Raw genomic sequence first — 25,809 nt, forward strand, 5'->3', positions numbered from 1 at the left:
TAGGAAATTATTTAGGCTTGTGTGATCTTCTCCATCTGAAGGGGCACAATCATATTTAATGGACAAAGTATCAAGTAATGGTATACACTTTGGCACATTTAATAGTACCCTCTCCAGCGGAGTCACTGCTATTATTTGTGTGACCAAAGAAAAATTAACTATTAATTTTATTTGTCATAAAGTTAGGTTAACAAGATAATAAAATTAATGGGTAAAACCCCCTCTTACAAATGTTTGAATTTTTATACGTCTACACTATCATGGCAAACAAAATTTACGGTGTTTTGAGGTGTTGGTGAATTTAAATGATATTGTTTAAGAAATCAATATTATTTTAAATTCTAAAGTTTTGACTAAATATTTTGTGATTCTTAGGATTTCAAATGGCTTTCAATCCTCTTGCTGTTATATTGAATGAAAACAAACTTATCAGTCTCAATTACATTGATTGGAAATGAAACTTGGACATTGTCTTAACTGCTGAAGGTTACAAGTTTGTACTTTTTGAGATCTGTCCAAGCAAGCCTAATAACGATTCTAGTGAAGAGGAGATTGAGTATCATAAGAAATGGGTTAGGGCAGATGAGATGGCGCAGTGTTATATTTTGGCTTCTATGTCAAATGTGCTGCAACATTAACATCAGGCCATGCCTACCGCTTATGACATGATACGCAATCTCAAGAAACTCTTCGGACACCAGAATCGGGCTGCTAGACAAGAGGCTATGAGAAACTTGATGACGACCACCATGACTGAGGGGACACCCGTAAGGGATCATATCCTCAAAATAATGGCTCTTTTGAATGAGATGGAAGTCCTTGGAGTAGAAATCGATGGGCAAACCCATGTCGATATCATTCTCCAAATGCTGCCTAAAAGTTTTGAGCAGTTACGCCTGAACTACAACATGAACAAAAGGGTTTATTCATTGGTTGAACTTCTGACAGAACTTCAAGCAACAGAAGGCTATTTCGTCAAAGTTCTCAAATTCACATTGCTGAAAATATTTCTGCTTCTAAGCCGAAATGCAGAAAGAAGAAAAAGAAACAAGTTGGTTCAGCAAAGAAAGTGAATCAATCTCTAGGGACTAGGCCACCTGCAGGTATGAAGAAGCCGAAGGGCAAGTGCTTTACATGCAAGTAGTCTAGACATTGGAGAGTGGACTGTCCTCACGGAAAGGAGAATAATAAAGGTATATCTTAATCTCTAGTGGTTGAAACATGTTTAGTGGTGTTATCTACCGGTACCTGGTGTGTAGATACGGGAACCACAGGGGTTCCAGGAAACTCGACGACTACATGAAGGGGAGATTACCATCTACATGGGCAATGCTACAAAAGTGGTGGTTGTTGTAATGGGAGATATTTATTTATCTTATGATAGAAATAGAACATTGATTTTGAGAAATTGTCTTTACGTACCATGTTTTAGAAAGAATTTGATTTAAGTTTCTAAACTATTTATGGATGGATATTCTATTTTTTTTATGATAAAGAAGTTGTCATGAAAAATAGGATAGTTATCTGTTTTCGAACGTTGGTTGGTAATTTGTATACTCTAAATCCAATAGCTCCCACGATACAACAAATGAAAATTAATAACACATCTTCTAATTCTAATAAGAGAAAACAACCTTCAGAAATAAACCAAACATATCTTTGGCATCTAAGGCTTGGTCCCTATTGTAGCCTCTATGTATAAAGCCTCACATCCACCCAAGTCATCCTTATGGCCGGCCACATCCTTGCTTGGTGCCCAAGCAAGGGGCCGGCCACATCCTTGCTTGGTGCCCAAGCAAGGGGTTGACCAAGATGGGTTGAGAAGTGGGTTTTAAATTTTTTAAATCTTTCTTTTTGTAGCCATCTACAATGTTTTAAAAGAGAGATTTTAAATTTTAAAAACTTTCCTTTTTTGAAGCCATCCACATGGTTTCAAAAGAGAGTTTTAAATTTAAAAAATCTTTCCTTTTATAACCATCTACAATGGTTTAAAAGAGAGATTTTTTTTTTTTAAACTTTCCTTTTTTGTAACCATGATTTAAAAGATAGGTTTTAATTTTAAAAACCTTTCCTTTTTGTAGTCATCTATAATGTTTGAAAGAGGGATTTTAATTTTAAAACTTTCCTTTTATAGCCATCCACAATAGGAAATTTAAAAAAGAGATTTTAATTGTTGTTAAATTCTTTCCTTTTAGCCATTAACAAGCATTATAAAAGAGGATAGATGGTGCCTTTGAAATAATAATCATCTACATAATTTTTATTCCTCTTCTATTCTCCTTGTGGTCGGCTTCCTCATATTCTTATTCTTCCCTTGCTTTCTCACCTAAGGCAGGTGACATCAAGAGGCTTCAACCATCTTGTAGCTGGCAGGTTGCAAGGAAGAAAGAAGAACAAGAAGTGGTGTTCCTAGCTTTGATCCCTTGGTGGCCGAATGTCTTGGAAGAAAGAAGGACTTAGGTGCTTTTTGCATCGTGGTAAATCGTCGCCCACACGACGTCCAAGAGGAGGAGAGGAATACAATAGAAAATCAAGAGGTCTTTAAGCTACAAAGAAAGATATAACTAGTTAATTGTTTCCACTGTGTACTAGTTTATTTTTCCTTTGTATGGATCCTAAAGTACCAACACAAGAGGATAACGATCTTGTGCTTTGATTGAGGTCTCTGTAATTTAACCTAGGGTATATTGTAAGGAGTTTAAATATTTAATTTCTTTGAAATGCATTAACTAGGAAGTGGTGGATGATCGCATACCCAAGAAGGTCGAGTGCCTCGCCAACGACCTGGAAGTGAATCCTTGAAATAGATATTTAATCAACTTCTGTAATATCGTTTAACTTCTGATGAACACATGGGTTGAACTTTGATTAATAATGTTAAGTTTTTTTTACAATATAAGTTTAACTTCAGAAAAGCGCATGAGTTGCTAGGAAAAGTTCTATGCTTGTACAAATTTTTGTACTGGGGAAACAGAACGGAATTTCGAGTAGTGCCAACAATTGGTATCAAAGCTAGTTTTCTACCTCTGTGTTTTTGGTTTTCAGTTAAATTATGCACTTTTCACACATACATTTAGGCAGGATAATAGTAGAATGTGCAAATAGATTAACTCTATGGTTGCAGGAATCTAAGTTCCAACTATTATGGCCCTATTTGTTAGCTAGAGCCCTAGAGCTAATCATTTGATGATTGTATTTTGGACTTATTGTATCATATTCTATATAAATAAAGGCATTTGGTTTTTGGTTATTATACTTACTTGTATTGGTGCCAAATAAACTAAGTATAATAACGTCCTTGAGTAGAAGGTTCTTACCAATATCAATCGGTTAGCTGAACCAATAGTGAGATGATATAGGGAACACTACTCTTAATCATTCCTAGTCGAGTATTAACATTCAGGGACAATGTTAATGTAATAAGACTAGCATGTAGGTCAACTCGATGACTTGATCTCACAAGTCATGGATATAGAGATATCAAGTTGACACATGGGTATGCATTAGAGAATGTATACTGAATGACCCGCCATGAGAAAGTATCATGGATCGTTATATGAGTGTCATATACTTTCTCATATGGCTATTAGTATGACTACTAGTCCTTAGACCTGAAGTCACCATGGTTCCCTACATAAGGAGTTATGTACTTTGGTTTCGTCAAACGTCACCCGTAACTGGGTGGACTATAAAAGCGATTACTGGGTATGTAACGAATTATGCAGAGGGATGTGAGTGATGTAGATGAGATCTATCCCTCCTATATGACGGGAGAGACATCGGTATTCTTGATAGAGTGAGACCACGAAGTGCATGGCCATGCCCAAATGAGTCAATATGAGATATTGAGCTCATTTGTTTTAGTGAGTCTACTTGGAGTTTAAGATTTAGATTGATTAGAGGATGACACGGTCTATGCCTCACATTGATCAATCTAGATGTTTAGGATAGAAGGACACTTGTCATATATTGTGAGGACTCACAATTAGTAGTCACAAGGTGATGTTGGATCTCAACATTCTTGTAACATTGGGTAGTAATGATGTGTTGCTAGATACCGCTCATTACTTATGCTCCTAAATGGGTTTAGGGGCATTGCCAACGTTACAAGAACCTATAGGGTCACACACTAAGGACAATTAGATGGAGATTAGGTTCATATGATAAACCAAGAGGATTAGATTCATTTGATGAATCAAATTAGATTAAGAGTAATCCTAATTGGGCTAACTTGAGTTGGACTCAAGTTGATTCATGTGTTCAATGAGTCTAATTTAGATTATGACTCATTGAATCAATTTAATTAAATGAATTAGATTCATTATATTAAATTGGCTTGAATTAAATGGTTGGATTATATCAACCATGAGAGATATTAAGTCAAGTTTGACTTGACTTGAGAGAAAGAGAAAGATTCAAGTTTGACTTGACTTTTTGCCACATCATTAGTGAGTTGGCAAGATGTGAACCAATGATGATGCTCCACATCATCATGATTAATTAAGTGAGATGCCACCTCATGGAGGTTACAATTTTTCACTTTAATGGCTACACATTAATTGCACTTAATGCAAAATGGGAGTTACATTCTTTTGAATGTGGCCGGCCACTATGGTGTGGTGTGGAATGAATTTTTCATTCATGTGTGCATTCACTCTCTCTTTTTCCTCTCAAGCTCTCCCTCTCCCTCTTCTCCTCTCTTGTCGTGACCTATCAAGGTGCTAGCACACCTTCGTTTAGGTCTTCTCCACCTAATTAGTTCGTGTGGATACTTCTAGAGGAGTATCTATTTTGATACTCTTGAGATCCAGCATCGTTTGGACGAGCGGGAACGCGAAGGGCTTCGCTTCAAAGGTATAACCCTTTTTCTTGTAGATCTAGGAGTAGATCTTGGTAGAAACTCGTATTTGTAGTTTTCAAAATTTTTCTTTGCATGGATCCGTTGGCTTTGGGGCTTTCGGGGTTTCCGCGACGCGAAAACGCGGTTTTCGCGGCCCGAAAAACCCAACAGTGGTATCAGAGCCACGTGCGAAGACGAATACGAGTTTATTTTGTGTTTTATGAAAACTTTTCAGTTCTATAATATTCTGTAAATTTATAATTTTTATAGTTTTTATGGGTATTTTTCTCGTAGAAGCGAAGCACAAGTGTTTCGATACTTGTAGGCTTCGACTACCGAGAAGAATTTTCCAAAACGGCCACGTTTCGCCCCAAAACTTTTTGGGACAGCGGGCTAAGGCACTGTTAGATCGCAATGGAACCCTCGCGATGGTTAGATCGCGGGTAGGGGCGCTGCCCCTGGCCCCGCAAGGGGATTCGTTCCGCGATTGCGCCCGAAAATCGCTAAACGGAACCACCGGGAAATTGTACTCGTAAAAATTGTAAAAATTATAGAAAAATTACAAAAAATTATAGAAATATATAATTTTATATTATATATTATTTTTTGTGATAGTCATGGCCCAAAGACCCAATTTGATTGGATAATTTGTGTTTTAATTCATAATACGGCTTGCGTGCCGTGATGTGATGTGCATGTTGTATTTTATTTTATTTTCACGACCTGCGCTTCGTGCCTTTCTTTTAATTGTTGTTGTAAATTGGATTTAGACTCGAATGTAACTCGAGTTTCAAAATGTAATGTAAATTTTGAAGCGATGGAAGGTCCACTCGAGACGGAGTTACAAGGAGGGCGCGAGCAACACGAGGTGGTCAAAGGAAGGAGCTTGAGAAGCTATTGACCTTAGGTTGACCATCCGATCTTCTCATTGGCTTGAGAAGATCGTAGTAGGGCCATGACACAATCACAAAATAATTTAATTAATTGCTTATATGTATGTGCTGCATGTTTAATTAAGTAGTTAATTAGTGCCCAGCGATTAGATTAGATCTATATCGTGCACATGATGCACCCCACGATTAGATTAGATCTAAATCAAGTATTTGATACGCATCATCCTTTAGATTAGATCTAAAACGCGTCAACTCGTAATGCCTACCATGTCGTGATACCTACCACTACCTCGATCGTATGTTGTTGTTGAATCTGCCAAAGCAGAGCAACACATACTATCTTGGTAGGGTACGGAGGGACAATATTGGTCCCGCCTATCAACGCATGGGTGAGTACAACTCAATTAGATTGAGTATTCCTAGTTAACTCGGTTGGATTGAGTATAACTATAGGCATTCTTCCAACGGTTGGAAAGATAGGTCAAAATCACATATATATATTAACTCTCGGGCGTATTAGCAAAAGCTAACTCGAGTTTTAATATAAATGCAGATATTGATTCTATAAACAAGAGTTGCATAGAGATGTAATTGGTAATCGTTACCTACCGATCATACTAAGTCTTAGGCGTATTAGCCAAAGCTAACTCAAGGGTTATGATGTGGATCTTGTCCCACATGAATTATATAATTCAGTGGGAGCATCATTTAGTTAAAAGCCTAATTAAATGATTAAGAATATGATATTTATTTCTTCTTTTATTTCTGTTGTAGATTACCATGACGTCGAATATGAACACCTTCTCCCTGCGATCTGTCCTTGAGAAGGACAAGCTCAACGGAGAAAACTTCTTGGACTGGTACAGGAACTTGAGAATAGTTCTCACCCAAGAACGTAAACTGTACGTTCTGGAGCAGCCCATTCCGGAGGATCCTCCTGCCACTACCCCGTGAGATGACCGATATGCTTTCAAGAAGCATCAAGATGACGCATTAGATGTGTCTTGTCTAATGCTCGCGACCATGAACTCTGAGCTTCAGAAGCAACACGAGTTAATGGGCGCTTACGATATGGTTGAACATCTTCGTCAACTGTATCAAGGTCAAGCGAGGCATGAGAGATTTGAGATCTCAAGGGCACTGTTTCAGTGCAAGATGTCAGACAGGGCTCCTGTAGGCCCATATGTACTCAAAATGATTGGGTAAATAGAGAACCTACAAAGGTTGGGGTTCCCACTTGGCCAAGAGCTGGCCACTGACCTGATCTTGCAATCCTTGCCGGATAGCTACAGTCAATTCGTTCTAAACTACAATATGAACGAGATTGACAAGTCACTGCCTGAGCTGCATGCTGAACTGAACCTTAAGAAGGCTAAGCCCAACACTGTTCTGATGGTTCAGAAACATAAGGGCAAGGGCAAGCCCAAAGGCAAGGGAAAGTCCCAAGCCAAGGGCAAAGGCAAGGCACTGAAGTCTAAAGGAGGGGTCGCCAAGGATGCTACCTTCTTCCACTGCGGTCAGACCGGGCACTGGAAGAGGAACTGCAAGGTATACTTGGAGGATCTTAAGAAGAAGCGAAGTGAGACTTCCACTTCAGGTATATATGTTATAGAAGTCAATCTATCTATTTCTACATCATGGGTATTAGATACTGGATGTGCTTCTCACATTTATACTGAAGTGCAGGTGCTGAGAAATAGCAGGGCATTGACAAAGGGAGAGGTGGACCTACGAGTAGGCAATGGAGCACGGGTTGCTGCTGTTGCTGTAGAGACTTTTTTTTTATCTCTGCCCTCTAGGCTTGTACTAGAGTTAGTCGATTTTTGTTATGTGCCTGTATTAACTAAGAACATTATATCAGTTTCTTGTTTGGACAAGAAAGGTTTCTCGTTTACAATAAAGAACAAATGTTGTTCGGTCTATTTAAACGATATGTTCTATTGTAGTGCACCTCTGATAAACGGACTCTATATTCTAGACCTTGAGAGCCCAATCTATAACATAAATACCAAGAGGTTCAAGTCAAATGACATGAACCAAACCTACCTCTGGCACTGTCGCTTAGGAAATATAAATGACAAGCGCTTATCCCAGATCCATAAGGATGGTTTGCTGGACTCATTTGATTTTGAATCATATGAGATATGCGAGTCATGCCTACGAGGCAAGATGACCAAGACTCCCTTTAGTGGGCACAACGAGAGAGCGACTGATTTGTTAGGACTTATACATAGTGATGTATGTGGCCCTTTCAATGTCGCTGCTAGAGCTGGTTATAGGTACTTCATCACATTTACTGATGACTTCAGTAGATATGGTTATGTGTACTTGATGACACATAAGTCTGAATCTTTTGAAAAGTTCAAAGAATTCAAGAATGAAGTACAGAACCAGCTTGGCAAGAGTATTAAGATACTTCGATCAATTTGAGGTGGAGAATACCTTAGCCATGAGTTTCGTGACTACCTAGCTGAGTGTGGGATTCTATCACAACTCACTCCTCCAGGAACACCACAGTGGAATGGTGTATCCGAAAGGAAGAATCGTACCCTATTAGATATGGTACGATCTATGATGAGTCACACAAATCTTCCGACATACCTTTGGGGCTATGCTCTAGACACGACAGCTTTTATACTCAACCGAGTTTCATCCAAGGCCGTGATAAAGACACCATATAAGATATGGACTGTGAGAGATGCCCAGGTGTCATTCATGAGATTTGGGGTTGTGAGGCTTACGTTCGATGTCAAGTCTCAGACAAATTAGGACCCAAATCCGACAAGTGCTACTTTATTGGATATCCCAAGGAAACTAAGGGATATTACTTCTACATTCCCAGTCAGCACAATGTAGTTGTGGCAAAGACTGGGATCTTTCTAGAAAGGGACTTTGTTTTTAGAAAGACTAGTGGGAGCACATTCGATTTTGAAGAAGTTCAAGATGCGAACAATAGCACTGAAGCCTCGATAGAAGTTGAACTGGAACCACAAAGTGTTGTGGATGATGTTGTTCCACAAAGAGTTGAGGAACAACAACCAGTTCAAGTAAACATACCTCTTCGCAGGTCTGATAGGGTACGTCGTCAGCTTGAGAGATACTCATTTCTCTTGTCTGACCATGATGACATTATGCTCATAGAGGATGAGCCTACCACCTATCAGGAAGCTGTGATGAGACCAGATTCCGAGAAATGGCTAGAAGCCATGAGATCCGAAATGGAATCAATGTACACCAACTAAGTATGGACTTTGGTTGATCCACCTGAAGGGGTAAAACCCATTCGGTGTAAGTGGGTCTTTAAGAGAAAGACTGACATGGATGGACTTATCTATAAGGGTCGCTTGGTAGCTAAAGGTTTCAAGCAGATTCATGGTATTGACTATGATGAAACCTTTTCTCCAGTAGCGATGTTTAAGTCCATTCGGATCATGCTTGCTATTGCAGCCTAGCATGACTATGAGATATGGCAGATGGATGTCAAAATCGCGTTTCTGAATGGAAACCTGCTCGAGGATGTGTACATGACACAACCTGAGGGTTTTGTAGATCCACAGCATACTAGCAGAGTATGCAAGCTGCATAGGTCCATTTATGGACTAAAGCAAGCTTCTCGGAGCTGGAATCTTAGATTCAATGAAGCAATCAAACAGTTTGGTTTCATCAAGAACAAAGATGAGCCTTGTGTCTACAAGAAGGTTGTAGGGGATATAGTTGTCTTCCTCATATTGTATGTGGATGACATACTACTCATTAGGAAGGACATCCTTATGCTTCAGTCTGTCAAGACCTGGCTAGGGAGTTGCTTCTCAATGAAAGACTTAGGTGAGGCATCCCATATTCTAGGGATACAGATCTATAGAGATAGATCTAAGAGATTGCTTGGCCTAAGTCAGAGTACATACATTGACAAGGTACTCCTACGGTTTGCCATGCAGAACTCCAAGAAGGGATTTTTGTCGATGTCACATGGCGTGAGTCTTTCGAAGACTCAAGGTCCCTCTTCTAGAGAGGAGAGAGACCGCATGGATCAGATCCCTTATGCCTCAGCCATAGGATCGATCATGTATGCCATGCTATGTACTTGACCTGATGTCTCGTATGCTTTGAGCATGACGAGCAGATACTAGTCAGATCCAGGTGAAAGTCACTGGATAGCAGTCAAGAATATTCATAAGTACTTTACAAGGACTAAAGAATATTTCTTCATATATGGAGGCAATGATGAGCTAGCTGTAAAGGGTTACAGTGATGTCAGCTTCCAGACCGATCAGGATGATTATCGATCGCTGTCAGGGTTCATATTTTGCATTAATGGTGGTGTTGTCAGCTGGAAGAGTTCGAAGCAGGACACAGTAGCTGATTCTACAACAGAAGCCGAGTACTTTGCTGCATCATAGGCAGCAAAGGAGGCAGTTTGGATTCGCAAGTTCATCAATGAACTTGGGGTGGTTCCTAGCATTGCCGACCCCATTCATCTCTATTGTGACAACAATGGAGCTATAGCACAGGCGAAGGAACCTCGCTCACACCAGCGGACCAAACACATACTACGGCGCTTCCATCTCATTCGAGAGATCATCAAGAGAGGAGATGTGAAGATTTGCAGAGTACCTACAGGGCTAACATCGCAGATCCCTTGACCAAGGCTTTGGCACAGGGGAAGCATGATGGTCACACTAGGTCATTGGGGCTTAGAGCCTACACTAATTGGCACTAGTGCTAGTGGGAGATTGTTAGCTAGAGCCCTAGAGCCAATCATTTGAAGATTGTATTTTGGACTTATTGTATCATATTCTATATAAATAAAGGCATTTGGTTTTTAGTTATTATACTTACTTGTATTGGTGCCAAATAAACTAAGTATAATAAAGTCCTTGAGTAGAAGGTTCTTACCTATATCAATCGGTTAGCTGAACCGATAGTGAGATGATATAGGGAACACTACTCTTAATCATTCCAAGTCGAGTATTAACATTCAGGGACAATGTTAATGCAATAAGACTAGCATGTTGGTCAACTCGATGACTTGATCTCACTTGTCATGGATATAGAGATATCAAGTTGACACATGGTATGCATTAGAAAATGTATACTGAATGACCCGCCATGAGAAAGTATCATGGATCGTTATATGAGTGTCATATACTTTCTCATGTGGCTATTAGTATGACTACTAGTCCTTAGACCTGAAGTCACCATGGTTCCCTACATAAGGAGTTATTTACTTTGGTTTCGTCAAACGTCACCCGTAACTGGGTGGACTATAAAGGCGATTATTGGGTATGTAACGAATTATGCAGAGGGATGTGAGTGATGTAGATGGGATCTATCCCTCCTATATGACGGGAGAGACATCGGTATTTTTGATAGAGTGAGACCACGAAGTGTATGGCCATGCCCAAATGAGTCAATATGAGATATTGAGCTCATTTGTTTTAGTGAGTCTACTTGGAGTTCATGATTTAGATTGATTATAGGATGACTCGGTATATGCCTCACATTGATCAATCTAGATGTTTAGGATAGAAGGACACTTGTCATATATTGTGAGGACTCACAATTAGTAGTCACAAGGTGATGTTGGATCTCAACATTCTTGTAACATTGGGTAGTAATGATGTGTTACTAGATACCGCTCATTACTTATGCTCCTAAATGGGTTTAGGGGCATTGCCAACGTTACAAGAACCTATAGGGTCACACACTAAGGACAATTAGATGGATATTAGGTTCATATGATGAACCAAGAGGATTAGATTCATTTGATGAATCAAATTGGATTAAGAGTAATCCTAATTGGGCTAACTTGAGTTGGACTCAAGTTGATTCATGTGTTCAATGAGTCTAATTTAGATTATGACTCATTGAATCAATTTAATTAAATGAATTAGATTCATTATATTAAATTGGCTTGAATTAAATGGTTGGATTAGATCAACCATGAGAGAGATTAAGTCAAGTTTGACTTGACTTGAGAGGAAGAGAAAGAGTCAAGTTTGACTTGACTTTTTTGTTGGGTTTTTCGGGCCGCGAAAACCGCTTTTCGCGTCGCAGAAATCCCGAATCACCCAAAGCCGTAGATCCGTGCAAGGAAAAATTCCGGAAAACACGAGTACGAGTTTTAATACTTTGATCTACAGTAGATCTACAAAGAAAATATTTTACCTTCGATGCGTACCCTCGCAAAATCCCGCTTGTCCAAGGTACGTGTCGGATCTCCAAAGTATCAAGATAGATACTTCTTTAGTGATATCCACACGAACAAGGAGTACTCTCTAGCACTCAAGGATGGAGAAGAAAGACCCAAGTGTGCTAGCACTCTCTCTAGGGCTCTCGGATGGGAATGGAAGAAGAAAGGAAAGCAAAGAAGAGAATACAATACACTCCTCTAAAAATATTACCTTTCTTCTTGGACTTCTTGGATTAACTCACTCACCCACCTTCTTCCACCATCAAAGTCACGGCAAACACTAGCCAAGAGAGGGAAGAAGAAAGGAAGAAGAAGATACCATTACCACACAATCAATACACCAAATGAAAAACCCCTCCTGATTAGTGTGTGGCCGGCCACACAATGTAACCTCCCCATTAATATGGCCGGCCACATTAAAGCCAAGAGGAATGTGTAACCCCCATGAGGTGGCATGTCTCATGAGGTGGAGGTGATGTGGCAAGGATGAGTCATCCTTATGATGTGGCAATACATCAAGTCAAACTTGATGTTTCAACTTCTACTTGGTCAAGTCAAACTTGACCAATTGTCTTTCTTGTTGAGTTAAATCCAACCTTTGATTCAAGTCAATTTTAATTTAATGAATCTCAATTCATTATTATAAATTCACTCAATGAATCAAATTTAAATTAGACTCATTCAACAATTGAATCTAATTGAGTCTAACTCAATAAGTCTAATTTGAATCCAATCTTTGGTGCATCATATGAACCTAATCCAATTTGTTCATCATATGAACCTAATCTCCATCCACTTGTTCTTTGTGTGTGAGCCAATAGGTTCTTGTAACGTTGGCAATGTTTCTAAACTCCTTTAGAAACATAAGCAATGAGCGGCATCTAGCAATACATCATTTCTACCCAAGTTACAAGAAATGTTGAGATCCAACATCACCTTGTGACTACTAATTGTGACTCCTCACAATATGTGACATTGTCCTTCTATCCTAGACATCTAGATTGATCAATGTGAGGCATAGACCGTGTCATCCTCTAATCAATCTAAATCTTGAACTCCAAGTAGACTCACTCAATCAAATGAGCTCAACATCTCATGTTGACTCACTTGGGCATGACCATGCACTTCGTGGTCTAACTCTATCAAGAATATTGATGTCGCTCCCGTCATATGGGAGGGATAGATCCCATCTACATCACTCACATCCCTCTGCATAATTTGTTACATACCCAGTAATCGTCTTTATAGTCCACCCTGTTACGGGTGACGTTTGACGAAACCAAAGTACATAACTCCTTATGTAGGGATCCATGGTGACTTCAGGTCAAAGGACTAATAGTCATACTAATAGCCACATGAGAAAGTATATGACACTCATATAACGATCCATGATACTTTCTCATGGCGGGTCATTCAGTATACATTCTCTAATGCATACCCATGTGTCAGCTTGATATCTCTATATCCATGACTTGTGAGATCAAGTCATCGAGCTGACCTACATGCTAGTCTTATTGTATGAACATTGTCCCTGAATGTTAATACTCGACTAGGAATGATTTAGAGTAGTGTTCCCTATATCATCTCACTATCAATTCAACCAATCGATTGATATAGGTAAGAACCTTCTATTCAAGGACGTTACTATACTTATTTTATCTGGCACTAATACAAATAAGCATAATAACCAAAAACCAAATGCCTTAATATATATACAAGAATATGATATACATGAGTCTATACAATCATCAAATGATTGGCTCTAGGGCTCTAACTAACAATCTCCCACTAGCACTAGTGCCAATCAGTATAGGTTCTAAGGCCTAATGACCTAGTGTGACCATCATGCTTTCTCTGTGCCAAAGCCTTGGTCAAGGGATCTGCGATGTTAGCCTCTGTAGGTACTCTGCAAATCTCCACATCTCCTCTATCGATAATCTCTAAAATGAGATGGAAATGTTGTAGAACTGCTGTGAACTCTGCCAGCTCATAGCACTACCATTCAAGCAAAACACGAACCTCGACTAGGATCTTTAATCATCCTTATCAGTCCTGATCGGTCTGGAAGCTGGCATCACTGTAACCCTTTACAGTTAGCTCATCATTGCCTCCATATATCAAGTAATATTCTTTAGTCATTCTTAAGTACTTAAGAATATTCTTGACCACTATCCAGTGACTTTCACCTGGATCTGACTAGTATCTGCTCGTCATGCTCAAAGCATACGAGACATCAGGTCGAGTACATAGCATGGCGTATATGATCGATCCTATGGCTGAGGCATAAGGGATCTGATCCATGCGATCTCTCTCCTCTCTAGAAGAGAGACCTTGAGTCTTCGAAAGACTCAGGCCATATGACATCGGCAGAAATCCCTTCTTGGAGTTCTGCATGGCAAACCGAAGGAGTACCTTGTCAATGTATGTACTCTAACTTAGGCCAAGCAATCTCTTAGATCTATCTCTATAGATCTGTATCCCTAGAATGCGGGATGCCTCGCCTAAGTCTTTCATTGAGAATCAACTCCCTAGCCAGGTCTTGACAGACTGAAGCATAGGGATGTCCTTCCCAATGAGTAGTATGTCATCCACATACAATATGAGGAAGACAACTACGTCCCCTACAACCTTCTTGTAGACACAAGGTTCATCTTCGTTCTTGATGAAACCAAACTGTTTGATCGCATCATCGAAACGAAGATTCCAGCTCCGAGAAGCTTGCTTTAGTCCATAAATGGACCTATGCAGCTTGTATACTCTGCTAGTATGCTGTGGATCTACAAAACCCTCAGAGATAAGTCCATCCATGTCAGTCTTTCTCTAAAAGACCCACTTACACCCAATGAGTTTTACCCCTTCAGGTGGATCAACCAAAGTCCATACTTGGTTGGTGTACATGGATTCCATCTCGGATCTCATGGCTTCTAGCCATTTCTCGGAATCTGGTCTCGTCACAGCTTCCTGATAGGTGGTAGGCTAATCCTCTATGAGCATAACGTCATCATGGTCAGACAAGAGAAATGAGTATCTCTCAGGCTGACGACGTACCCTATCAGACCTGCGAAGAGGTATGTCTACTTGAACTGGTTGTTGTTCCTCAACTCTTTGTGGAACAACGTCATCCACAATACTTTGTGGTTCCAGTTCAATTTCCATCAAGGCACCAGTGCTATTGTTCGTATCTTAAACTTCTTCAAGATCGAACGCGCTCCCACTAATCTTTCTAGAAACAAAATCCCTTTCTAGAAAGACCCCAGTCTTTGCCACAACTACCTTGTGCTAACTAGGAATGTAGAAGTAATATCCCTTAGTTTCCTTGGGATATCCAATGAAATAGCACTTGTCAGATTTTGGTCCTAATTTGTCTGAGACTTGACGTCATACGTAAGCCTCACAACCCCAAATCCTCATGAAAGACACCTGGGCATCTCTCCCAGTCCATATCCTATATGGTTTCTTTATCACGGCCTTGGATGGAACTCGGTTGAGAATGAAAGCTGCCGTGTCTAGAGTATAGCCCCATAGGTATGTCGGAAGATCTGTGTGACTCATCATAGATCGTACCATATCTAATAGAGTATGATTCCTCCTTTCGGATACACCATTCCACTGTGGTGTTCCAGGAGGCGTGAGTTGGGATAGAATCCCACACTCAGCTAAGTAGTCACGAAACTCATGGCTTAAGTATTCACCATCTCGATCTGATCGAAGTATCTTAATACTCTTGCCAAGCTGGTTCTGTACTTCATTCTTGAATTCTTTGAACTTTTCAAAGGATTCAGACTTATATGTCATCAAGTACACATAACCATATCTCCTGAAGTCATCAGTAAATGTGATGAAGTACCTATAACCGCCTCTAGCAGCGACATTGAAAGGGCCACATGTATGAGTCCGAACAAATCAGTCGCTCTCTCGCTGTGCCCACTAAAGGGAGTCTTGGTCATCTTGCCTCGTAGGCATGACTCACATATCTCATATGATTCAAAATCAAATGAGTCCAGCAAACCATCCTTATGGAGCTGGGATAAGCGCTTGTCATTTATATGACTTAAGCGACAGTGCCAGAGATAGGTTTGGTTCAAGTCATTTGACTTGAACCTCTTGGTACTAATGTTATAGATAGAGCTCTTAAGGTCTAGAATATAGAGTCCGTTTATTAGTGGTGCACTACAATAGAACATATCTTTTAAATAAACAGAACAACATTTGTCTTTTATTATAAAAGAGTATCCTTTCTTGTCTAAACAAGAAACTGAAACTATGTTCTTAGTAAGAGCAGGCACATAACAACAATCATCTAAATCTAGTACAAGCCCAGAGGGCAGAGATAGCTGATAAGTTCCTACAGCAACAGCAGCAACCCGTGCTCCATTGCCTACTTGTAGGTCCACCTCGCCCTTTGCCAATGCTCTGCTATTTCTCAGCGCCTGCACATCAGTACAAATGTGAGAAGCACATCCAGTATCTAATACCCATGATGTAGAAATAGTTAGATTGACTTCTATAACATATATACCTGAAGTGGAAGTCTCACTTCGTTTCTTCTTAAGATCCTCCAAGTATACCTTGCAGTTCCTCTTCCAGTGGAAGCAGGTAGCATCCTTGGCGACCCCTCCTTTAGGCTTCAGTGTCTTGCCTTTGCCCTTGGTTTGGGACTTTCCCTTACCTTTGGGCTTGCCCTTGCCCTTGTGCTTCTGGACCATCAGAATGGGCTTAACCTTCTTAAGGTTAATCTCAGTAGTTCGTAACATACTAAGTATCTCGGGCAGTGGCTTGTCAATCTTGTTCATGTTATAGTTGAGAACGAATTTGTAACGCCCGCCCTCCCTGCTAACCCTAAGGGACGGGGCTACGATACTCTACGTACATATTATAGCGGAAGACTAAAAATCATTTTTTCTTGGTTTAATAAAATCCGAACTACACTAATATGGTTTCCATAACATGATGACAAGATAAATAAAAGCATAACATCAAGTCAACCATATGGTACTACAATTTACTAAACCAAAGTGAAATTCTTAAAAGTTCTTAAAGCAGGTTCTTATTTGGTTGCCTAGCCACCGCCACACACATCTCCTTGCCTCTCCTGCTGCTCCTTTAGCTCATCCAGCTTTTTCCTTTATCTGTGGTATAAGGAAAGTAAGCTATGAGCACTCATGGCTCAATAAGTTCCTTTCCTACTCACTAAAACCGAAAAATCATCACATAATCAAAGAATGTCTTAACATAACATAATCTCAACTAGTCATGGCATAACATATCATACTCTTTAAGCATATCATGCAACATAGCAACATCATAACTAGTCATGGCATATTATCTCTTACAGCATAGCATGAAACATAACATAATCATATCTAATCATGGCATATCATAGTATCATCTTAAGGTAGCGTAGCATATCAAGTTCTTAACGCATAGCATGAAACATAACCTAAGCATATCTAATCATGGCAAATCATAGTATCATCATAAGGTGACATGGCATATCAAGCTCTTAAGGCATAGCATGAAACATAACATAATCATATCTAATCATGGCATATCATAAATCATAGCATCATCACAACATGATCATAAATTATATGCAATATGATTTTGAAAACATGTATCCGAAAAAAAAATATGTGTATGTCTCATGATCTTTAAAACCATTTTTTCTTACATACATATACTTGAACATAATATCAACATATTCAGGGCCCTGGCTTGTACCATACATACATAACATAGATGCGCGCGTCCTAAGTATATCCAAGGTAGCAAGTCTTGAATCATACTAGGAACTAGGTCAAGATCACAAAGCATGGCCAGGGGCGTACTTAAGGGTCCATCCCTTATTAGCCTAGATCACAAAGCAAGGCCTAGGGGCGTACTAAGGAGCTCATCCCTTATTAGCCTAGATCACAAAGCAAGGCCTAGGGGCGTACTAAGGAGCCCATCCCTTATTAGCCTAGATCACAAAGCAAGGCCTAGGGACTGATTAGGAGTCCACCCTTTGTACAAGCCTTACAAAGTAAAGTAGCATGTATAAAAATGCATCATTTAGTCACATAGCATAGCATAAAAGTATGCATCACTTAGGCATACATCATGTCATAAAAGTATGCATCACTTAGGCATACATCATATCATAAAAAGTATGCACCACTTAGGAATACATCATGTCATAAGAAAGTATGCATCACTTAGGCATACATCATATCATAAAAAGTATGCATCACTTAGGCATACATCATGTCATAAAAGCATGCATATTTTAGGCACATAGCATATCATCAAAGCATGCACATTTCTATCCACATAGCATATCATAAAAGCATGCATATTCTAAGCATATAGCATATCATCAAGCATGCATATTCTAAGCACATAACATATCATCAAAACATGCATATTTCTAAACACATATCATATCATAAAAACATGCATATTCTAAGCATATATCATATCATCAAGCATGCATATTCTAACCACATAACATATCATCAAAGAATGCATATTTCTAAACACATATCATATCATAGAAAAATATAAATCACAAGCATACATATTAAGCATAAGGGTGTATCATGTGATTATACTATCATAAGAAACATGGTAACATAGTTAACTTGGGTTCTAAGCTTCCTAATCTCTTGGGTTCTTATCATGGCCGAACCCCCTTAGATCTCAATTTAGGTAAAAACAACCTCCAAGCATGTGGAACCCAAATTATCATTACATAAATTTCATAGGAAGCATTATAAGTATGATTTACTTGGTTTCTAAGTTCTCCAAGTCCCTAAACTTCATGTGGCCAAACCCTATCAGGTGTGAAACAAGGTCCCAAATGTCATGAAAGCATGGAAACCTTAAACCACATTTATAGCATTTTTTTCCAAGTAACATAGTAAGCATATTGAGCTAGTTCCTAAGTCCTTCAAGCCCTTAACATATGTCATGGTCAAACTTTTAACAAGTGTTCATTAGGGCTAAAAAAAACAAACATACAAGCATGTGAACTTGAACTAACATCATGTATAAATTCATAATAAGACATTATACAATATGTATGGCCGAAACTTACCCTAGCCTCAATTAGGTCATTAAACAACACATTGCATGGGAACTTTGTCTTTCTACTTATCATATTTCATGTAGAGTGGCATAAGCATATTTAATTTTTGTTCTAGGGTCTCTAGGGCATCTATCCCTTCATGGCCGAAACATACAATGGTCCATTTAGGTCATGGAAAAATTATACAAGCATGTGACACAATCAACACATTATCATATTTTCATAAAAAGCACTTTTAACACATTTGGTTTCATTTCTAAGGCCTCTAGGTCTTTTAAACCCTACTTGGCCGAAACTCAACAGTATATAAACTTGCTTCAAATAGCCTAAAAGCATAAGAAATCATACAAGTTTCATAGCATGTATAAAGACAAGCATAATAAACATACATGTGAATTGTGTCTTAGGCTTCCTAGGTTTCTTTCCCTTTTTATTTTATTTTTCCTCATGGCCGAAACCTACCAATCTTTAACTAGGTTTTAAGTGGCCTAAAGCATGGAAATCCTAAGTAAGTTTCATGGCAAAAATTACTAAGAACATCATATACAAAGTTGGTTCATAAACAAGCTAGGACCCTTGTGATCTTACATGTCATATATCATATAACTAATTTTCTATACTCCAATTAAACATGAGAGCCTTAAACAACTTTCATATCATAATATCACAGAGGTCTTGAGCATATTAGAATTTTGTTCAAGCTTTTCTAAACTATCCATCTTATCATGGCCGAAAATCTAAAATAAGAGTTCATGAATTTCTAGCAATGTTCAACATTCAATTCTTTAAGAGAACTCTATATTCTATCATACAAACATGGTTACTTAAATTTAAAGGTCTTCCTAACCCTAAGCCCTTTTCTTGGACGAAACATATAAATGGATTTCTTTTGGTTCCAAGTAACTTTCAAGCAAGAAAACCAATAAAAGACCCTTAGTAGTTCATGGAGGGAATCTTGTACTAGTTTAGTTACACAATGTTTTCTCTAACCTCCTTAAAATATTTTTGGCCGAAATTCTAGGGTTAGGCACTCCTCTGATCAAGCATCAATTAGGTATAAAAACATGAAGAAAATCCTTCCTACATAGCATAGAAAACATATCATGAAATAAAGACTTGTTTAAACCTTCCTAGATTTGAAAACCCTTTCTATAGCCGAATTTTCTTAAATTCTTTCCTAGGTTTTCTAATCCTCATAAAATCCGAAAATCACATAAAAAAAGCCTTGTACCACAGGTGAGGGGAAGCTTACATCCTTTTCGCTTGTAGATCTAAAGTATGGTGATGGAAGAAGTAGCCTCTTCTTCTAGTTCCTTTCCCTTGATTCCCTTGCTTAGTCCTCCTTGTATCTTAGGCTTTCTAGGAGAAAACCTTGGCTTTGGGGCCGAAGGTGGAGGAGAGGGTGTTGGTGTTCTCGGTGAGGGAGAGGGAGGATGAGAGAATGAGAGAAAAATAAACTTCTCTTTTCTTGCTCCCTTTTATGTTAAGGGGGAAGAGGTAGCAAGATTGATTTTTTGCTTTCCTTCTCCCTTAACCCATTTTCTATTTTTCTTTCATTTATTTTATTTTCTAATTTATTCTCACCATTCATGATGAAATAAGGGGGAATGAATCCCCTTAATTCCTCTTTAAATTTTCGGCAAAAGCAAAGAGGAAGAGGGAGAGAAAGGGAGGAAGGCAAGTTGCCTTTCTCTTGCTCTTTTCTTGTCTTCTTTTGGCTAGCTTTTACTCTCACCCTTATCATGAATTTCCCTCCTTTGCTATCAACATCTTCTCTCTATCCCAATTGGTTTCTACTAATTAATTCTATGAATAATATAAGAGGTTCAAGGTTCAATCCTTGACCTTCACTTCTTTTTATTTTATTTTATCTCTTTTTGCTTCAACTCATTTCCTATTATTTTTATAAGGTAAAATCCCACATTCATATATTTATCTTACAAGCTTAGTGGGTATTACAGAATTGACTATAGTTATCCGGCAAGGACTGCAAGATCAAGTCAGTGGCCAGCTCTTGGCCAAGTGGGAACCCCAGTCTTTGTAGGTTCTCTATGTACCCAATCATCTTGAGTACATAAGGACCTACAGGAGCCCCGTCTAACATCTTGCACTGAAACAGTGCCTTAGAGATCTCAAATCTCTCATGCCTCGCTTGTCCCTGATATAGTTGGCGAAGATGCTCAACCATATCGTAAGCGCCCATCAACTCGTGTTGCTTCTGAAGCTCAGAATTCATGGTCGCGAGCATTAGACAGGACACATCTAGTGCGTCATCTTGATGCTTCTTGTAAGCATCTTTGTCTGCTCGCGGGGCATTGGCAGGAGGAGCCTCCGGAATGGGCTGCTCCAGAACGTACAGTTTACGTTCCTGGGTGAGAACTATTCTCAGGTTCCTGTACCAGTCCAGGAAATTCGCTCCGTTGAGCTTGTCCTTCTCAAGGACAGATCGCAGGGAGAAGGAATTCGTGTTCGACGTCATGGTTATCTACAACAGAAAATTTGCAGAAATAAATATCATATTCTTTTAAAATCATTTAATTAGGTCTTTAACTAAATGACGCTCCCACTGAATACTATAATTCATGTGAGACAAGATCCACATCATACTAACCCTTGAGTTAGCTTTGGCTAATACGCCCAAGGCTTAGTATGATAGGTAGGTAACGATTACCAATTACATCTCTATGCAACTCTTGTTTATAGGATCAAGATCCATATTTATATTAAAACTCAAGTTAGCTTTGGCTAATACGCCCGGGAGTTAATATAAACGTGATTTTGTCCTACCTTTCCAACTATTGGAAGAATGCCTATAGTTGACTCGATCCAACCGAGTAACTAGGAATACTCAATCTAATTGAGTTTGTATTCACCCATGCGTTGATAGGCGGGACCAAGATTGTCCCTCCGTACCCTACCAAGATAATATGTATTGCTCTGCTTTGGTAGATTCAACAATACATGTGATCGAGGTAGTGATAGGTATCACGGCACGGTTAGGCATTAGAGTTGAGTCGATTGAGATCTAATCTAATCGAAAAGGATGCATCTTGTGCATGACTTAGATCTAATCTAATCGCAAGGGTGCATCATGTGCATGACTTAGATCTAATCTAATCGTAAGGCACAAATTAATTAATTACTTATTAAACATGCATCATATACATAAGCAATTAACTAATTAATCTATTTGTGATTTAGTCATGGCCCTACTACGATCTTCTCAAGCCAATGAGAAGATCGATTGGTCAACTTAGGGTCAACAGCTTCTCCAAGCTCCTCCCTTTGACCACCTTGTGTTGCTCGTGCCCGCCTCGGAACTCCGTCTCGTGCGGACCCTCCACCGCTCCAATTTGTACATTACAATTTGAAAGTCGAGTTACATTCGAGTCTAAATCTAATTTACAACAAGAATATAAGAGAAGGCACGACGCGCAGGTCGCGAATATAATACAACACTCGCAAATATATAACGGCACGCAGGCCGTATTATGAATTACAACACAATCCAATCATATTGGGTTTTTGGGCCATGACTATCACAAAATTAATATATAATTCAAAATTATATATTTTTCATAATTTTCTGTAATTTTAAAATTAATTTTTACAATTTTTACGAGTAAAATTTTCCGGCGGACCCGTTTAGCGGTTTCGGGCGCAATCGTGGAACAGATCCCCTTGCGGGGCCAGGGGCAGTGCCCCTACCCGCAATCTAACCATCGCGAGGGTTCCTTTGCGATCCAACAGTGCCTAAACCCGCTGTCCCAAAATGATTTGGGCCGAGACATTGCCGTTTTCGAAAAAATCTTCCCGGCGGGTTCGTTTTTAGCGATTTCGGGTGCAACCGCGGAGCAAATCCCCTTGCGGGATTAGGGGCAGTACCCCTACCCGTGATCTAACCATCGCAAGTTGCTCCTAAGCGATCTAATGACACCCAAGCCCGCTGTCCAAAAAAAAATTTTGGGGCGAAACGAAGCCGTTTTGGAAAAATCTTTCCGGTAGCCGAAGCCAACAAGTGCCGAGACACTTGTGCTTCGCTTCTACGGAAAAATTACCCATAAAAACTCAAAAATCATAATTTTACATAAAATTACAGAAACTTTAGTTTTCATAAAACCAAAAACAAACTCGTACAAGCCTTGCACGTGGCTCTGATACAACTGTTGGATTTTTCGGGCCGCAAAAATCGCTTTTCGCGTCGCGGAAACCCCGAATCACCCAAAGTCGTAGATCCGTGCAAGGAAAATTTCTGGAAAACACGAGTACGAGTTTTAATACTTTGATCTACAGTAGATCTACAAAGAAAACATTTTACCTTCGATGCGTGCCCTCGCAAAATCCCGCTTGTCCAAGGTACGTGTCGGATCTCCAAAGTATCAAGATAGATACTTCTCTAGTGATATCCACACGAACAAGGAGTACTCTCTAGCACTCAAGGATGGAGAAGAAAGACCCAAGTGTGCTAGCACTCTCTCTAGGGCTCTCGGATGGGAATGGAAGAAGAAAGGAAAGCAAAGAAGAGAATACAATACACTCCTCTAAAAATATTACCTTTCTTCTTGGACTTCTTGGATTAACTCACTCACCCACCTTCTTCCACCATCAAAGTCACGGCAACCACTAGCCAAGAGAGGGAAGAAGCAAGGAAGAAGAAGATACCATTACCACACAATCAATACACCAAATGAAAAACCCCTCCTCATTAGTGTGTGGCCGGCCACACAATGTAACCTCCCCATTAATGTGGCCGGCCACATTAAAGCCAAGAGGAAGGTGTAACCCCCATGAGGTGGCATGTCTCATGAGGTGGAGGTGATGTGGCAAGGATGAGTCATCCTTATGATGTGGCAATACATCAAGTCAAACTTGATGTTTCAACTTCTACTTGGTCAAGTCAAACTTGACCAATTGTCTTCCTTGTTGAGTTAAATCCAACCTTTGATTAAAGTCAATTTTAATTTAATGAATCTCAATTCATTAATATAAATTCACTCAATGAATCAAATTTAAATTAGACTCATTCAACAATTGAATCTAATTGAGTCTAACTCAATAAGTCTAATTTGAATCCAATCTTTGGTGCATCATATGAACCTAATCCAATTTGTTCAACATATGAACCTAATCTCCATCCACTTGTTCTTTGTGTGTGACCCAATAGGTTCTTGTAACGTTGGCAATGTTTCTAAACTCCTTTAGAAACATAAGCAATGAGCGGCATCTAGCAATACATCATTGCTACCCAAGTTACAAGAAATGTTGAGATCCAACATCACCTTGTGACTACTAATTGTGACTCCTCACAATATGTGACATTGTCCTTCTATCCTAAACATCTAGATTGATCAATGTGAGGCATAGACCGTGTCATCCTCTAATCAATCTAAATCTTGAACTCCAAGTAGACTCACTCAATCAAATGAGCTCAACATCTCATGTTGACTCACTTGGGAATGGCCATGCACTTCGTGGTCTAACTCTATCAAGAATATTGATGTCGCTCCCGTCATATGGGAGGGATAGATCCCATCTACATCACTCACATCCCTCTGCATAATTTGTTACATACCCGGTAATCGCCTTTATAGTCCACCCTGTTACGGGTGACGTTTGACGAAACCAAAGTACATAACTCCTTATGTAGGGATCCATGGTGACTTCAGGTCAAAGGACTAATAGTCATACTAATAGCCACATGAGAAAGTATATGACACTCATATAATGATCCATGATACTTTCTCATGGCGGGTCATTCAGTATACATTCTCTAATGCATACCCATGTGTCAGCTTGATATCTCTATATCCATGACTTGTGAGATCAAGTCATCGAGCTGACCTACATGCTAGTCTTATTGTATTAACATTGTCCTTGAATGTTAATACTCGACTAGGAATGATTTAGAGTAGTGTTCCCTATATCATCTCACTATCGATTCAACCAATCGATTGATATAGGTAAAAACCTTCTACTCAAGGACGTTACTATACTTATTTTATCTGACACTAATACAAATAAGCATAATAACCAAAAATCAAATGCCTTAATATATATACAAGAATATGATATAATGAGTCTATACAATCATCAAATGATTGGCTCTAGGGCTCTAACTAACATTTTTGCCACATCATTAGTGAGTTGGCAAGATGTGAACCAATGATGATGCTCCACATCATCATGATTAATTAAGTGGGATGCCACCTCATGGAGGTTACAATTCTTCACTTTAATGGCTACACATTAATTGCACTTAATGCAAAATGGGAGTTACATTCTTTTTAATGTGGCCGGCCACTATAGTGTGGTGTGGAATGAATTTTTCATTCATGTGTGCATTCACTCTCTCTTTTTCCTCTCAAGCTCTCCCTCTCCCTCTTCTCCTCTCTTGTCGTGACCTATCAAGGTGCTAGCACACCTTCGTTTAGGTCTTCTCCACCTAATTAGTTCGTGTGGATACTTCTTGAGGAGTATCTATTTTGATACTCTTGAGATCCGGCATCGTTTGGACGAGCGGGAACGCGAAGGGCTTCGCTTCAAAGGTATAACCCTTTTTCATGTAGATCTAGGAGTAGATCTCGGTAGAAACTCGTATTTGTAGTTTTCGAAATTTTTCTTTGCACGGTCCCGTTGGCTTTGGGGCTTTCGGGGTTTCCGCGACATGAAAACGCGGTTTTCGCGACCCGAAAAACCCAACACTATTGTGCTTGTGTGTGATTTGGACCCTCGGGCATGTCGAGGGCATTTTATGTGTGTGCAAGATTGTAATTATTAAATACAGCAAGAGCTATATTGGTTTTTGGATTTTACATTC

Source organism: Zingiber officinale, chromosome 2A (assembly GCF_018446385.1).
Source record: "Zingiber officinale cultivar Zhangliang chromosome 2A, Zo_v1.1, whole genome shotgun sequence".
Taxonomy (NCBI): Eukaryota; Viridiplantae; Streptophyta; class Magnoliopsida; order Zingiberales; family Zingiberaceae; genus Zingiber; species Zingiber officinale.